Source organism: Varroa destructor, unplaced genomic scaffold (genome assembly GCF_002443255.2).
Source record: "Varroa destructor unplaced genomic scaffold, Vdes_3.0 BEIS01000004.1, whole genome shotgun sequence".
Taxonomy (NCBI): Eukaryota; Metazoa; Arthropoda; class Arachnida; order Mesostigmata; family Varroidae; genus Varroa; species Varroa destructor.
In genome coordinates, this window is record NW_019211457.1 from 25843604 (window position 1) to 25852415 (window position 8812).

An 8812-nucleotide genomic window follows, 5' to 3' on the forward strand; every position below is an offset into this window, starting at 1 on the left:
CAGCTGAATACGCTAACAGATATACCACGTCTTGGAGTGTATTCAACAGATTGAATTTTGGCGGTTTTGGTAGCAAAAGATCAGGCTCTTACGCTTGGTGAAAACGCAGGACGTTAACAGTTAACTCGGCCAAATACCATTTTGTAGATATCTGTCAAGTTCTCGGAAGCCGTGTAATATGTTTACAGGTTCTTGACAGAATGGCAGCGGAAGCTGATATCGTTATTGGTAATAGCTAAGTTTTTAAAAATACCATGCTCAGAAACAGCCATAGCACCCTTTGTTCTGGGACCACTATACTCAGATGTAGGTTAAATATTTAACGAGAACATTTCGATGTCTATGTCCGTACAACTTCGAAGGGTGCTCTATAGATATTGCTACATTCACTAACGTTTTCCAAAGGCGCTCTGTTTGAAGTCGTGACATAGTCCTCAAACGTGGCTCTCATTTGAAGTCTATCTTCAAACTTTACCGAGGTCACTCTTATATGATATTGAAGTTTCGTTGTTGGTTCGCCTCGTTAATCCGCTTAATGGAAAGGAAAAGCCCTACATTCCTTGTTTCATATCGAGTACGTGTATCCACGCGACCTTCATTATATTCTTCGTCTTCCTGCGAACCGTATTATTCATAAATTGCACCTCAATAAGTTCTATTGCCGCCTAGGTACTTACATAGCAGGCTGGTACTCAACTGTACAAGGTATAGTCTTGTCTAAGAGAAATATACGATACTATCAAGTTATATCATAAGCAGTATAACCATACAAATGAGCACGGTTTAGGTCTATACGTAATCTCCAAAATATCAAGTGGACGCAGCTCTTTTGGCGTTGAATCACAATAGTGTAACAGGTTGCTATGTAAGTTATGAGGTATTGAAATTATGAAGCTTTGTTATCGTACAATTCAAAGCAAATGTTCTGTAAAGACAATGTTATCTTCAAAATTGGTAAGGAAATTGCAGCACACACAGTGGCAACTTTTGTTAGTTTTTTTCATACGAATACTCCGTAATGGCTAACGAGTTCTCTTCGAGAAATCTATGAGTTCATTGTTTAATATATACTTACCATAATATAATGTGTAGCCATCGCAAAGGTCTTGGCGTCTGTAGCATTTTCGAGTTAACGTTTCGTGTTTCGTTGTGTTACGGCCACCTATATATAGTGCACAGACTACCTTAACATATAGGCTAAGATTCATGATAGCGCGCAAGACAAAGCTGTCTTGTGAAAACCATGTGATTGAACACCGAGCTAAGAAAGAAGGCTAAAAAAGTATATAAATAAAATATATTAATTGGTAATTAATTATAAACAGTGAAGTATGTATTATAATGGATGTTCGTAACATTGTTTATTTCCTCCGGTCTTCACACGTCGATATACTTTTGTTTACAATAATCGGTCCTCCGATGTATCCTTTCGATTTCAATGGCAATTTCCGTAATGTCTGCAACTCATGTTCAGGGTGAAGATTCCGAGGAGGCTTAAGCCTAATGTTTGCTAACCCGTTAGCGATCAAATCAAAGTTGTGAACCTTCAGAACGCCTAAAGCTTATCAGTACTTCGTAACACACGATAATCTAAGTCCGAATTTGGGCATTGATTGGCGCACTTCGTTTCGTACTGGAAGCCACTCGGCTGGTGGGGTGTCTCGATGGATACATTTAGTACCGTGTAACAACAAAAGAAGACCATATGGTAGGTTACATTTTTTCGCACGTACGAACCTTGTCTTTAGCGCTAATATCTCTCACCGCGACTGGCGTCTCTAGAGCGTTTACAGTCGCTGGTGCGTACGTTACACGCCTAATTAAGATTGATTTTTTTAGTCGCTATTTAATTAATTCCGTAGTTCTAAAGGTTGTGCTGAAAAGTGCCACGCTCTATGGTAGCAGATTAGGAAGCTAAAGGTAAAATTAGACGAAACACATTTCTAATGATTGTATTATAATGTTATTAGATGTATACCTCTTAGGCGGATATCTAGGAAAGAGAACGATCTTTTAAGCTACACCTTTCGGTCCGCCTTATTGTTTTTAAATAACACGTTTTCATACGGGTAAAGTCGGGTGGGCTGCTCTAATTTCGTACAGATTCCAACCTTTCTGGTCTTATTTACTTCGGTTTTGCAACTGTTCGAGATTTCCAATTGGCAATAGCCGATATTGTTATGATCTGGTAGAGAAATATCGTTCGCCCTTGTCGACCCATTCGATTTGTGGGCTTGGTCCGTCGGCAAAGAGTAATTCATTTATGTGAACGAAGGAAATAGTTTACCTATAATAGTTAAGCTGATATTGGCTTTAGATGGTAGTATTGTCACAATCTGGAAGCTCAATTGTGAGCAGGAAGACAAGGCACGTTTTGGCCGACTTTGGTGGCTGTAGTTTCAACGTCGTTTCAACTGGGACTTGGAAAATGAAAACTTCATTTCTTTAAGGGTTTCGTCTGTTTTGGTGAAGCTGAAATAGTTATGTCGGAAAAGGATTCTGTGGTGAAATGACGATAGCCAAGGAAAAGGAGCGTGATTGGAAAGCCACCAACGCGTATTTAGCTCAACGGTTACTGCGAAGAACTTTATATTGAACCTCGTCACGTTAAATCGAAGGGTCAAACGTGACTGTAACTTAAGGTGATTTGTGTTAATCAAGTTATTTGAATAGTTAGCCCAATCAGAATATATATTAGATAACTTCATTAAGTGTGCGGATAGATGGTACAGCTGTGGCGCTTTCAAGGATATTAAGGAAACAACGCAAAACTATAAAAATTGGCGGAAACAAAACATTTGCAAAAAAAGCATTAAGAATTGACATTTAATTATGAACTGTGTAATTTTACTCCGACGTCAAAATAAAAGTGATCTTGACTTTTCTGTATTTTTACTATACATCTAGCTGGACGTCATCTCGTATATGCTGGTCATGGTGACATAAGAGCGTCGCAAATATATAAAGACGATAATGATTCAATCGTTATTGTTTAGGAGGGCAGACGTCCTTAGGTACTGATCATTTAGTTACAAATGACAGCGTTCAAATATTTAGTAATGCTATACGAATAATGAGAGAAATCTTAAAGGCATAATAGGCGATTGCTTAAACCCAAAAACATATTGTTATTGTTCTGCCGCTAGATCATCGGACGATTCTCTGCACCGTCCACTGTAGAGAACTTCAGCGTTCGCACAAATCGTCTCACACAAATTTGTATAAGTTCTTGGAGATTTTCCTTGTTCCTGGGCGCAGACCTTTTCAAGTCCCATTCGGCGGCGCGTACAAACACATGATTGTCTCATTACTGAAATGAAATGATTTCCTACTTTAATTAAGCAAGGGTCAGGGCATTAGTAAGTTAAATGCTCAAGCGAGACTCCAACTAACAAGTTAGCCAATTTCACCTAGTTACCGAATAGTTAACTGAACTGATAATGATCCTGTAGAATGTTTCATTCAGGCAGTTAGCTACATCTATTTCCAACAGAAGTTCCTGCTCATTGACGAAGGGGGAATGGTTTGTTGCAGAAAATTGTAGAAAAGCAACTCGTCTATAAATTACTTTTATGCGATTGATATCTATAAATCTGTGGCGTGATAGGCTATTGGTCGTAGTTTCCACATGTATTTTCGAAACAGAATGGCATCTGTTATGTTCGTATGGTCGCACAAGTTTCACTTCGTAGAAATTCTGTCTCAGCCACTTATAAACTGTAGTCACATACTGCAGGCCGTCGTTGAATCGACAGATACGAGCGTTGTAATAAGGAGCGTAGTCACCGTCAGGTGCATAAGGAAACGTAGACGCCTGGATGTCATTTTAGACTCCATATCTACCGTTGCTCTGCTACAATGCCTGAAAGCTCAATGTTTACACCTAATCATATTGCTGAAGGTAAGATCTTATATTTAAAGCAGTATCAGAAAATATCGGCTATTTCACAAACGATCTGTGTTTACATTAACTATTATGGGCCAACATTTGGAACGCTCATCTCTTCACTTTTACCGTGATTCTATTGCAGCTTACTGTTAGGGAATCAGACGCGGTACAAGTATGACCACGTTAGTTTCATGAGAAAATTTCTGACATCTGGTTTTAAGAGTTCTATTCGCTCAAGGGCGTCGTGAGTTTGAATAGTTTCTGAAAAAACGGACACGGACCCTTCGAAGTAAGGATAAGTTTCATTGGAACTGTACGTAGCAATGATCTTTGAAGGCTCATACTAACAGATGCTAACTTCAGACAGGGTCATTGATGGGCCCCTAACTTCTTCGGCAGGACGGACCGTACTTTAATGCATTCGTTCCGTTGGTGTAATAATAAATCAACGTTACTTATGTCATTTTCAAAGAAGTTGAGCATATGGGCAAACACATTCTGAAACACTTTTTCAAATATGGAATGGTAATCAACCTATGGTTTATATTTTTTAATGCGCATAAAAGACCAGCTGTTTTAACAAGCCTCCACGAATGCGTCGTCCCATACCATATAAAATAGGCCGCTTTCTATGCTACTTTGTTTTTGCTATTTACCTTTTATACTGATAAGGTGAAGCGGGAGACACGGCAACGAAAGTAGTGAAAAAAATTAAATCATCCTATACTCTTAGCGCGTTTTAGATGGCAAAAACGGCAATGCTTAACCAATTGCAAGATGCTTATTTATTTATGGGTATGTTTAGGCACAATTTGAGCATGTTTCGATAACATTGATGACCAGCGTTTCAAAATGATTAGCCCGTCTGTCTGATCTTCAGAGCGGCACAAATCAATTGTTGGATAAAATTGTGATTGAGGAGGTTTCTCACAAATAAGCTTACCCGTTTAAAAGCCCAATATTTCGTTGCCTCAATTTTATTGGCTGAGATTCTGCGTAGCTGTTGGTGACAGGCCGTTTACTTCAGATTAGCTGCTTGATACAGTTCAGATATCGTATAATTGTCTTCAGAGCAGGGTTATACGTAAAATATTTTCTTGTCTAATCGCATGCATCGCAGCAGTCGCACGCATATAGCAAAAAGAAATATCAATTTCAGATACTTAATAACTGTCAAGGAGTAACAATTTCTTCAGTACGCACAGCTACACGTAATTGGGTTCAGCTCGTTTAGCCTGGGAAAAAGTCTGTCTAAGGATTGTACTTTTTCAAAACATTCATTCGTCAACGTAACACATTATTTCAACTTGGGTCCTGTTTGTGTTTCTATGCACGGAAAGACTATCTACACTGTAATTCTCTGTAATACAAGTCACATCTCTTGTTAGTGTTGCTTATATGGTGATTCTACAGCCGGGGGCTAACAAGACGTGAACGCTTTCCAATTAGACCGTCAAACCGATTCCTAAAAAATCTTTTTGATAATGGCTTTACGAATCGTTCATCACCTCGATGGGTTCAACGGTGGACAATCAAGAAGGCTGTGGGTGTTGGACGGTCCACTTTGGTAGGTTATCTGTGCGAGGATAAAGAATTCCCATTTTGGATCATAAGCCTGCAAACGTAAGCACAGGTATCGCTGGCTAGGTGAAGGAAAGCGAGTGGCTGATTCACAAAGAAAAGAAAAGATAAGAGAAGGGGGCTGGCATGACGCGTACGAGACCGGTTGGCCGCTCTGCCGCAAGCTGGCCACGACTCTGTCAATTCTTTCCGATGTCACAATGCTGTTATTGTAGAATGGGGAGTGTTAGTGAGCACTAGAGGCATTACGTCAGCTTATGTCCTCACGACGTATTGGCGCCGACTTGCCCTTGGCGTTAGGGCAACGCTAGCGAGGAAACCAAGCGTGAAGCGGAGAGATACCGGTGGAGAGATAACTCCAAAAAAAAAACACTAGAACATCACCGTTATAAAGACGTTGCCGAGCGAAAAGAAAAAACTAGGAAAAACTAGAAGGAGACTGATACAGGCGCCCGTATACGAACACAAATAAGTTCTAGAAGGGTTTTAGGGAGACGCAAACGTGGCACAGCTAAAGTGTGATATCAGTAGGGTCGCAGTTTAAGCATTGCTTGTTACCATTAACTGTCCCTGAAAGCTTCGATGATGGTGGCATTAAAAGTTTGTCATATTTGTTCTGTCCGATATCCTTCAAACGATCAGTACGAAACGTATGAGGTCACGTCTTAACACAAAGCGGAACTGCTTTGAAAAGGAGGCTAGATAGCGTGAGAAACATTCTATTGCATGGCCGCGTGAGTTCTTAATCTCCTGCGTCTAAGCGTAACCAATTGGAAAACCGTTGAAATTTCTAAAACATTATTTTCTATTATATAATTGGGTTTGCTTTCCCATTTATTCACAAGACTCTACTTTGTTCAAACAACTGATTTACTTACTGATCTTTAGAGTATTTTTAAAGTTTTTTTTTCTTATTAGTAAACAAAATATCTAGCAATCACTCCAGTAACTGCATATCGGATTAGTCGTTATTTGTGGGAACGACTAGTGATCGCTGTTGTGTTGGTCCATTTTTTTTTTATCCTGCGAGACATCTTTTGCAGAAGATAACTAACTGGCCTTTTGTCGTTAATTGCTCGTTTCAAACGAATCGTTCAAACGAATAATGTTATTTAGCAACTTGGCGGTAGATTCTCCCATTCATTTTTACATTTCGATAGACACCATCTAAACGGTCTCTTCTGTTGCCGTTCTATGCGTTGCTTCACCAAGCTTTCCATCGCTCTTCCATCCGCCTGCACTCGTTGTCTCGGCATTTGGGATCCTAAACGTACCATTCGAAATTAAATCTAAGATAGTGTTATCATGTGGTTCGGGAACAGAGCGCATCGATACAGGATTTTTGGCGGCTCCCTTGAGCGTATTTTATTCACAGTTTTAGAATGCTTCAAAGATGACATCGTCGACCTGTTCGGTGACACAAGCGCCGAAAAAAAAAATCCGTTAAAACAGTTGAGATTGCGTTGACTAGCAAGCGAGTTACGTCGGAGGAACTGCTATGTCTGACCGCACCCCCAATGTACAATGGGCATAAGCTAAACTGTTCCATAAAAAATTTCCATGTTTCGATCGTCTTCCGTTTTTAGTGTACATGTAATAATTTTGAACCTAAATAAGAAAGAAAATGAATAATCATTAAATGTTCACATGTTAAACATGGAAATATGATTTTTTTTTCAATTTATGTAACAAGCACACATGATGCTCATTTATAACCAACCATCTACGCAGTGGTTTATGTGACAATGACCAAATGTAAAAAAAACTTTTGTGGAATCTTGGTACCAAGATTGGATTTTTGCGAGAAAAAATATCGGTGTAGCTGATTGTGTCATGATAACATTTTTACTCTATGATACCTGCTTTGCTATGATGAAACTAAGCACTCCATGTAGCATGTACTGGCTGAGTTACGGAATATAATTTGTCTAATACAAATGCAATAATTATACTACAGAACGTATTTTGGTGAAGGGACACAGCTGTTTCCGAAAAACAGGTCTTAACCCAAACTATATTTATAATTAGGTTTAGTAAGATTCGGATTCCCGGCGAATGCAATCACAACACCAAAACTCAATGGGTGTGGTCATGAGATAAGATCTACTTTTCTTTTTCCACTGTACGGCAAAAGAGTTGTTCTGTTACCGATTAAACCGTTTAAATGGTTGGAACAAAAAAAGGTTTTACAATATACTTGTAGCGCTTGGGCAAGCTTACGGTGGATTTTTGAAATCTCCGTTAGTAATTAACGTCACCAATGACGTGAGCGGCGTCGTGTTCGTTACAGTATTGTGTTAAGTAAGTAAATGGCAGTTTATCTTAAGGCACCATCATCGTTGAGCGCTACAACCTAAATGGGTGGTTTCAGCAAATGAGCTATCAGCCGGTATATGCTTTGTACCCTGAGAGGTAAGCTACATACTGCAATTGATCTCTAGCTGAGACCCACCCCAGCTGGGCTTTAGCCTTTAGTGAAGATAAGTTTAAAATGTACAACATGTGTATGTGAAGTGTCGTACTTTTTTTGCTAGACATTTCGTTCTACCTAAATTCAAATTGCTTCTTAAGTTTTTTTGAAACTGAAACGAGATGAAATCGTTGCGCACGAAAATGTATTGTTTTCTTGCGGGTAAAATATATTATTGAAAACTGAGATCGATAATCAAAACGTAACGATAACTGCATTCAGAAGCCAAATCGGTCAAAACGATTAGCTGCACACGGGCTAGCGTTTCAATTGATAACCAGCTTTACGAAACAACAAGAAGATCGACATATTGATTCTCACGCAAATTATTTGTTAAATGTAAATTCAATCTATAGACACATGTGGAGTGCGTACGGTGCAAAATTATATCATCGGTGTGTGTATATACAATAACGAGACGAGGCGTCAGTTCATGAAACCCCTTTCCTCAGTTACATAAGCGGTCTATTTGTACACGAAGCATAATGATAGAATAAAGTTTAAATGCACGCCACTTCAGTGAGTACAATTGAATCGTCTGTGAATAAATGAATGAATAAAAATTCATTTTTATTAGCTGTTTGTTAACAGCTAACTAAAAAATTGCTTTTACGTTCATTTGTGCTGCAAATGCTGCTAGCATTAATACTCCTACTGGAATCAATTGGCGTTACGTAGTTGTCAGTGTGTTTCTATGTATATATATGAGAAAGAGAGAAAGAACCGAAATGAACGACGGTCGTCTGAGAAGCGAATCGATTTTCGGATTGCTTCAATCTCCAGACGACTAACAGGGCGCGACCGCGTCCGCGTGTATGCACTTTTTCAACGAAATCTGGAAGGTCTCAACAAATATGTGTGAAGACTGTAAT

General features: G+C 39.1%; 1 long non-coding RNA gene across 2 annotated transcripts in view; it reads right to left on the reverse strand.

Annotated features, from left to right (window-relative positions):
• Positions 1–1283: 1283 nt before the first annotated feature.
• The window catches only part of LOC111249772 (uncharacterized), a 7865-nt gene continuing 336 nt past the window's right edge, over positions 1284–8812 (reverse strand). For both annotated transcript variants that reach the window (XR_002673082.2, XR_015327463.1), the window contains exons 2-4: positions 4833–6877; positions 3732–3862; positions 1284–3310 (exon numbers count right to left, since the gene is read on the reverse strand). This is a non-coding gene — a long non-coding RNA (uncharacterized LOC111249772). The remainder of the gene's footprint in view (positions 3311–3731; positions 3863–4832; positions 6878–8812) is intronic.